Source organism: Pleurodeles waltl, chromosome 9, assembly GCF_031143425.1.
Source record: "Pleurodeles waltl isolate 20211129_DDA chromosome 9, aPleWal1.hap1.20221129, whole genome shotgun sequence".
Classification (NCBI taxonomy): domain Eukaryota; kingdom Metazoa; phylum Chordata; class Amphibia; order Caudata; family Salamandridae; genus Pleurodeles; species Pleurodeles waltl.
In genome coordinates, this window is record NC_090448.1 from 769755596 (window position 1) to 769764826 (window position 9231).

The window sequence follows — 9231 nt, forward strand, 5'->3', positions numbered from 1 at the left end:
GTGTTGGATCATGTCAGTATACTGTGGATGTCATGGCTAACACATTTCGCAATTTACAGAGGTTACCTATTCTACACACCCACCTGAATTAGTGCCCATCTTGTCTTTTTCATCTATTAAGCTCCCGTTTTTAGGTTTCCCCTGCACAGCGTGATATTACCAACAACATTGTCTGCAGCAAGCACACATGCATGCAATCTCTCATGCCGTGCAAAGCACGTATATAGCTTGTCTTTACTAATTCAAGGCTGCCATGATTTATATATGTGCACCCTTTTGAAACGATCTGATTGTATAATGGATGGCACTTCAATTTTGGTGCCCAGACATATTTCCTGTCCCAGTCTGACCCCTCCCACTCATATGTTTCCTCAGACTCGCCATAATGGCATTTTGTGGTTGTTTGGTGGCCTGCTATGTGGCCTGCTGCACTGTTTTTACTGTTAATTTCTACAATATTACCTACAACATGGTCTGCAGCGAACACACATGCATGCAGTCTCTCATGCTTTGAAAAAGCACGTAAATAGCTTGTATTTACTAATTCAAAGCTGCCCTGATTTACACATGCGCGTCCCATGTTTAGCTATCTGATTTGAAAATGGGGGCCACTTTTATTTTGGTGCCCGGCCATATTTTCTATCCTAGTCTGACCCCACCCATTCATGCGTTTTCTCAGACTCTCCTCGCCACACAGTGCAGATGTACCAGAGGCTGGTGCACCTGTCAGGCAAATGGGACTGGGGTCACTCAATGCCACCCGGCTTTTCATGGCATCTGGCTGTTAGCAACGGGATTACTCAGATCACCCCATCCCTTTGGTGCCTCCTGGACACCCACGTGTAGAAAGAAATCTCTCCCGATCCCTACTGGCCTTACTGACTGCTTGGGAAATGTGATCATGCTGACATAGCCATAGCCCTCTCGGTCTATTGGCGTCACTTTGCCTCTCTGCAAGTTTTACTCCATCTGATCGAAATCTATGTCATAAAATAGAACAAGCATTGGAAAAGCCAATAGGTTTTGCCTATGTAAAATCTATTGGCGTTATCAATGTTATCAATGTTTTTTACATGTTGCACATTCACAGCAGTTGACTGGCTATGCCACATGACTTAAATTTAAAAAAAAACGCTATGACATGGGCAGCTTTGACCGTGTGATAGCGTTTTCTTTTTATTTAAGCCACGTTGCATAGCAGCTCAACTGTTTGCCAGTGCTTGTTTTAAACAATGTGCTGATTTCCCTAAAAGATGAAAATTTAACAGAAAGTGTTACCTTTTCATGGGCATTTTTTGTTTATGGTCGGAGAGATTCTTTTCTTCTGTTTTCGGGTCCAGCTCACCAGCGGAGCTAATTTAATGTTACTTTCTATTAATGAATTTATGGTGATGGAAAACTATGTATAGCATGTAGAAAAACGGTAAAAAGTATCCTCCCAAAGTTTAAGTGTGTACATAACCTCATGCTTTATGTTGATTACTCTGAGGCACAAAGACCTAGAACTCGCTTACTCACATCTTCCATATTATGGCAACTAGAAGAGCCATTTTACAGCAAAACAGCCTCAATTTGCAAGATTTCATTTAATTGAAAGGCTTGTACATCAGCCTGGCCAGAACCAAATTAGAGTCCGGGAAGTGTCAGGAATCCATATTAATGGAGTAAGTTCATTATACCTATTGGATGCCCCTTGATGACCACGTTATGTGCAATGGACTCCATGGGCTTTTCCTAGTAGGCTATTATTATTCACCAGTTTGGTCTTGCTGGTATCCACCTGCACATGTATCTCAACCAGGTGATCCAAAAAGGACTTCAAATGATCTGCTGAACATGTGAACGTGTTGATGTTCTGCACCAGTGCAGTAACAGAGACCCCAGCTGCACTCTGAGGTATCAGTGGTGCCTGCGAGCTGCAGATGAAATAGGTGGAAAAGACATCTCAACAGGAAGTTGAGAGCGTGCCCTCATCAATCGAAATGAGGACCAAAGGTAGATGGATTAGGGCACATTTCATCTACTTGGCACACATCTGCACCCAGTCCTGTGCCAAGTAAATTTGCAATGCAAGTTTGTATAGGGTTCCTGCAAAATACAGGGCACATGTCACCACAGAAGCTTCAGGAAACATCCTTGCTTTGCTGGTCAAGAAGTGGTTCAATGCTTGGCTGATAGACCCCTCTTTGGAGGAGGGAAGACCTTATAAATGCCAGTACCCAAAACTGCCGTTAACAACAATCCTTTTGCAGGGGACCAGAGAGGATTTTGTGTCGTTCACTGAGATCCCAAATTCAAAGAGCAACTCCAAAGTCAGGGCTAGACCTGACTCTGCATCCTCCCTACTCCCCTAGATGCAGTTTGAATGAGACTCATCTGACTAAGGGTAGTTAGTAAACCCTCTGCTGACACTGAAAGTCCTCTAACTGGACCAGGATCTTGGTTAAGGCCAATACTTAGTATTGGCATGGAATAATAGTTTCCTGTAGAAGTAGCCTTAATTTCCCACTGTGAACTAGAAACATCTCCTCTGCTCCTCCAGAACGGAGACACTAAAGTAGGTGTTTGAAGATCACTTGAGAACATCCAGTCATCGCTCTGAAAGGCTGCGCAAACCGGGACCCTAGGGATACCTACATGTTGACAGTGGAAAAGAGAACGGAGTTAAATGTGTGTGTGAAATATGTGTAACTTTCAGTGTAAGAAACACATGGTTTGTAAAATTTCATTCTCAGATACAGAAACATTACTGAGCGGCTGCAGCAGATGTCACTTTAGAGAATTTTCCTCAAATTCATCAATAAAATCCCAATAACTTCAGATTGAGACTATGTTTGCCTCGGTTAAAAGTGAGCCATCAACAAATTCACTGCTTCTCAAGTTGAGGTGGGCAGTTATACGTCCCATTTCTAAGTATTTGCTGAAAACTGAACTGCAACGCATACCCAATATCAGTCACTGAGCGACCAGACCATGTTTCGTCTCCGGTACTTAATGAGCCATCAGCCTGCTTGGTACTGGACGCAGAGCAGGTCACAGTAACACCACCTGGATAAAGTAAGATGCCAGAGGCTGTGTTGCTCGATCTTTCAAGTTTGCACCTTTGACCTCTTCAGAGAATTCATCCCCGATTTCAAAGATCCTTATTCCAAGTGGCACCAATGCTGATGCAAAGTAATTTGACACATAGACGTAGGCCAATAAACATAATGGCCTTTCTCTAACATTTCCTGCATGTCCACACTCAAGGGGATACACATAGATGTTGCTCAAGAGCAGCACGTAATAAAAACAGCAGTTATTTCAATCCTCTTTGTAGCTTTACTGTTTCTATGAAGACAGGGCCTTGAGGCTGTAATTTATGTTTTTTTAATTGCTTAGAAGCTTAACTCCTCTTGAGGGAATTGCAGAAAAGATTTCCCTACAACATACTGCGTTATTCTATTCTATGTCAGGACCGGAGGCTCCGATTATGATGATGGGATTATGATGATGGGCAATCTAGCTCATCTGAACAAAATCTGGTACCGGCATTAGACGCAGGAGTGTGCCAGGCTCATAATGAGGCCTAGTCAAGGCTATTGCACCTTTGAAAAATCACCTTTATGGGTTTGCTCAACAACAAGGTTGGCTACCTCTCCTAGAAGGCATGATAGATGGGGGCAAAGACAAACCTATGGCCAAACAAAATAAGGTACCTCATTCTGAGGCATTCGAAAAGTAGCAGCTTCTCTGGCTACTTAGCACCCCTACAGTATCCCCTCAGGCTCCTGAACTGACGCAATCGCAGAGCACTCTGACTCGGTGTCCTCAGAGCTCTTCTCTTGGGGATGCTCAGGTTCTGCACAAGCGTAAAGCAAAAAACACCATGCCACCATGAGCAAGCAACTAAAAGTCTTGACTTTTGACCTAGGGGACAGCATCCATCCCAGGTCAACTGCACGGATGCCCACTCAAGAAGTGGTGGACTATGTCAAAGCCCACATCAGGCAAGATTTTGGAAAGGAAGTGCAAGCTCACCTACGCTCTGAGTGCCCCAGACCCTAACTGCCTGACAAAGTGGCAGAAACCCCTGAAGTGGACCCCACCATGGTGACGTACCTAAGGAAGTATACTAAATATCCAAAAAAAGGGCCTGATAGAGCATGGAAAACTTGCCAATATAAATTACTGGACATGTCAGGCCCTTTGACTAAGATCCTCAAATTATTCTACCAAGCTAAAGAGTCTGAGGTCCCGTTTAATGCTGAGGTTCTAGTGGGATGGGCCCAACGAGTAATTTGCCAACTATGTAATACAAACTGTTCAATTCCTAATGAGAGACTTCACTCTATCCTTATTAAGTTAGACCCTAAATTGGCATACCTTGCTTCTTCTGAGACAGGACCAGTGGCACAAGGTTTATTGTTTGGGGCCCGTTCCTAAAAGAACTATCTAAATTCATTTCTACTTACTCCAACCTAGGATAAGGCCAAGTTTCAATTAAAAAGGCTCTACAACCACTTTTTGGAAGGGCTGGTCAAGCCAGGGGCGAGCGTTCGACCGCGGATACCAGGGCTTGCCAGGAGACAGCTTCCAAAGAGACAGCTTCCATAGAAGTAGAGGTGGCTATCAAGAACAAGGATCCACTTTCTACCCCTCAAGGTGTTTATTCAGAGGGCCCTTCCAGAAAGGAAGAGATAGAAGTTCCGAAGTCTCTATCCAGGACTCTAATCCCTCAGGTGAGAATTATTCCTTGGGCAGAATTTTCTTTAGGTGGACGTACACAGTTCCTTTTTCTCAATTGGCAAAAGATCCATGGGTTCTGGAAACTGTCCAGGGTTTCATACTAGAGTTTTGCTAAACCCTTCTACAGTCGACTCCTCCTCACTTGCTGGATTTTTCTCAACTAGATCGGAGTTTCATTCATTCCAAAATTGAATCTCTTCTTTAAAATAATGTGATAGACGAGTCCGATTGTCACCCCTGTGGTTTCCTAAGCTCCATTTTCAAGAAGGGAGGTGGCTCCCAATTAGTTCTCAATCAGAGAGAATTTAACCAATGGATCATTTACCGTCATTTCAAAATGGAGGGGATCCATTTGTTATGGGACATTCTTCAAGTGGGGGATTGAATGGTGTGTTTAGACTTGAAGGATGCCTACCTTTCCATCCCAGTATACCCGCCCCACAGACATTTCCTTCAATTTCAATGGATGGGCAAGTTTTTTACAAATTCAAAGTTCTCCCCTTCGGCCTATCGTCAGCCCCATGGTGCTTCACAAAGATAATGAAGCGGTACTGAAATCTCTAAGAACCTGGAGCGTTCATCTCATTATATACCTCAACGACCACACTGCACTTAGATTGGTTGATCTCTCTCCTTCAGGATCTGGATTTGTTAATAATGTCCAAAAATCCATTCTTGTTCCTACCCAATCCATAGAATTTCTGGGGTTTCTAGTGAAATCCCAGTCAGCCCATCTTGTTCTCCCTTCTTCAAATGTGAAGAGCATCAAGAGAGAGTTGAGGTTAGCTTTGTCCAAGAGGACTATATCTTTGAGATCTCTATCCCGAACATTGGTACTTCTGGCCTCCTCCATTCAAGCAATTTCCCCAGGTCTCCTGCACTACAGAACCCTTCAGTGCCTGAAGATCATGCATCTGTACAAGGGACTGTTTTATTCTCAACAGATCTTTCTTTCCGAGAATGTGAAAACAGAGATCTCCTGGTGGTTGTCCCACAAGGAAGCATGGAACGGCAGGGCCATTTTCCCCTCAATAGAAGCAGATGCCAGCCTTTGGGGTTGGGGAGCCCGTTGCGGTCAGATGTCCAAGGGGGGTTGTTGGTCCCAGAGAGAGTTGTCTCTTCATATCAATTGCCTGGAGCTCTTAGCATGTTGTTTTGCAACTTGGAGTTTTCAGCAGGCACAGCGAAATTCTGCATCCTTGTCTGCATGGACAACATATTTTCTATTTGCTAGATGAACAAGCTCAGAGGAACCTGATACAAATTATTGATGGAAATTGCCAAAGATTTGTGTGCATTTTTGCCTCCAGAATCACATTTCAGTAACAGCGGAATACCTTCCGGGGCAACGGAACGTGGTAGCAGACTAGCATTTTCCTCATTTGAGGAATGCCAGCGATTGGAGACTTTACCCTATGGTCTTCAGATCTCTCATGCGCAAATTGGGTCCTTGCAAAGTCAACCTGTTTGCATCTCGCTTGAATAGGCAACTCCCAACATATTTCAGCTGGTGCCGGGATCCGGGAGCGAGGGTGATGGATGCTTTCCTTCAAGATTAGAATCCTTTCCACTCCTATGCCCTTCCCCCTTTTGTGATGAGTCCCAGAGTTCTAGTGCAGTTGCGAAGACAGGAAGCAGAGATAGTGCTGAACTCTCTGGTTTGGAGGGCTCAACCGTGGTTTCTGACTATTCTGGAACTAGTTTGTGACCCTCCTGTCCTCTTGCCCTAGCACTGGAATCTCCTCCTGGACTAGTGGGTTTCCGCACCCATTGATTTAAACAGGTCAGCTGTCACTAGTGTCTTGGTGCCTTTCAGGCAAAGTTGGAATCTCCCAGGCCTTTCGAGCGAAGCTCAAGACTTCATTAATCAGTCATGGGCTCCTAGTACCCACAAACTATACTCCTCTGCTTGAAGACGCCAGTGTTGTTGGTGCAATTCACGGGGTGATGATCCCTTTAACACTGATTGCACCATGATACTGAATTTTCTTTCTTCCTTAGCAACGTCAGGGATGGCATATAGTTCCATCAACAATTTCCGTTCAGCGATATCTGCCGGGCATGTGTTTATCGAGGGAAAACCCGTGGGCCAATTACCCAATGTATGTAAATTGGTACGTGGTATTAGGATGCTGAATCTTCCTCTTCCCGGGTACTCAGAACTTTGGGGCGTCAATGTGGTCCTCAGGTTTTTGGACGCCTGACCAAGTAACAAATATTTGTCCAGTCTAATTTGACTATGTTACTCTGTCTTATATCATGTAAAAGAGAATCAGATGTAAAAGCCTTAGTCTTAGCAGGGAGACTCTCCGGAAGAAGTATCTTTTGTTATTTCTTAAAAAGCAAAGTGTAATACCAGGTTGGTATCCTATCCTGCTTTTCTGGATAACCCTAAACTGTGCTGGCTACAATGTTTGATGGATTATGAGGTTAATGCAGCCGAATTTCGTTCAGACTTGTTGGGCCCTACTGAAGTCATTTCGTCCAGTTTCCTCAGCTACTATAGCAAGATGGAGGAGATGGCTTTTGTCAGAAGCAGGAATAGATGTGTCAAAATGTGGAGCGTATTCAGCAAGAGGAGATACGGCATCCAAATCTATGTTTTGGGATCTTGTTTAGAGGATAGCTTAAGTGCCTCAGATTGGTCTTCAGATTCTACTTTTAAAATGTTTTATTATAAACCTATTATGAATATATCTTCTGTACTTATGGCACGACTTCAAACTAGCATAATCGGAGCCTCCGGTCCTTAAATAGAATATAAGATTTTCTAGCTTTCATGACTAGAATTTTCAATTCTATTAAGGACACAGATTCAAGGATTATCCCACCCGGTGACGTCATTCATTGGTATTAATGCTTCCATTCATTTGTTATTTGTAAATACTGTTGTGCTATTGTACTTTCCCTCCCTTGGCAAAATGTTTGTATTATAGTTATGATTGTCTTCCTTAATTCTGGAGACAGTGTTTATAGCTTGTCCTTCTCCATTGCTTTATTCATAGGCCAAGAGGACAAATAATCGTCTTCCTTCAAGTTCCTTTGGGATCCACATCGTGGGACTCTTCAGCTACATCCAGATCGATGTTCAGTTGGACTCTGACTCCTGGCTTCTGGAGTGTGTTGTTCTCCTTGAGACTAAGGTTCTGTGTTATTGTTGGACTATCTGGATTCAATGAATTATCTGTGTCTGTTACGCAAAGAAAGAGGAAGTGTGTTGTTATCCTCTGGTTTTATAGGGCATGGCTTTAAGGTTGGTCACATGATATTACTGGTTTGATGGGATATGTAGTATTAAAAATCTTCTTTCTAATTGGCTGCTGAAAAAATAAATCATAGAAAGAGAAGCATAATCCTTGCATCCCTGTCCTTAATAGAACTGAAAATTCTAGTTGCGGTAGCTGGAAAAAGTTATATTCTTCAGTAAGAGCATGAAAAAAGAAGCAGTTATTATTGCTAGAAGCATGCGAGGGTCTCACATGGGCTTGTCACTGCTTAATGTGTAAAGGAATAAGCGCTGGGGTCCAGTTTTACTCAGAATCCAGCAGCGCTATCGATTGACAGGTGCCGAACACCAAGTAGACCTCGTCTTGATTCCACTTTCTCGTCTATTGTCCACCAGACACTTCCTGCCACTTTGTCTCACTATTTTTGGTTCTTTCTACCTCACTTTCCTTTTTGTTACTGTTTTTCAGCTATTTCAGTATTTCAGCTTCCCCCTTTTGTTGTTTTCTCTCTTGCTCTGGATCAAAGTCCAATGAGGAAAAACAAGTGTTTGTCACCACAAAACGAGTGCCGGTGGGCCCAAGCTGCAACCATCAGCTCAAGTTAAGAACTGAGGTTTGCTGAAAATATAAGCAGCAAGTATTTGTTGCTTGTTTATTTAAAACTGACTCTAGACGTGCCTCTTGAAAAATAACCGAGGACATGCAGAAAAAATTTCAATGGCTCATACAGAAATTATTCATTTCTTTCTTTTTTTTTTTTAATATGTTCATGTTTTTCTCTGTTTTTCGTATCGAATGTTCTTGAGCGTGTTGTCCTATTTGATTGAATGGAGGGGCCTGCGTCTGCTACATTGTTTGTTTTGGTTGCTAAACAACTCCTCTCCCAACAAGGGACTGGGTGTACATGTACTGCGTACTTGAGGAATGAGTGGGCTTCTGTCTCTTCTATAACCTTACAGCGTCACATCAGATAGCAACGTTTACGGCATGGCAGGATTGTCAGAAGCTTTTGTGGGCCCCAAGGCAAAACCTTTATGTGGACTCCTAACCACGTAACACTGCAGCAAACCTGTACATTTTGGACAAATGCCCAGCCTTCTCATAGCACAAAGAGAGTCAGAAAGAACAGTTACAAGCTTTATCGGCATCTAACAAGGTTTTTACCATGACTTGCCTCTCTGTGCAAACGGTCCTAGTATGAAGGGAAATCTACATGTGTGTCTAGGGCCCACATAACAGAACCATTAACAAATAAATGTGCTTTTTGTGAGAAAAA

General features: G+C 43.2%; 1 long non-coding RNA gene across 1 annotated transcript in view; it reads left to right on the plus strand.

The window, feature by feature from the left end:
* LOC138258717 (uncharacterized) overlaps nucleotides 1-8060 on the plus strand; it is a 170296-nt gene extending 162236 nt beyond the window's left edge. The window contains exon 3 of the long non-coding RNA XR_011198522.1: nucleotides 7734-8060. This is a non-coding gene — a long non-coding RNA (uncharacterized lncRNA). The remainder of the gene's footprint in view (nucleotides 1-7733) is intronic.
* The last annotated feature ends 1171 nt before the right edge of the window (nucleotides 8061-9231 follow it).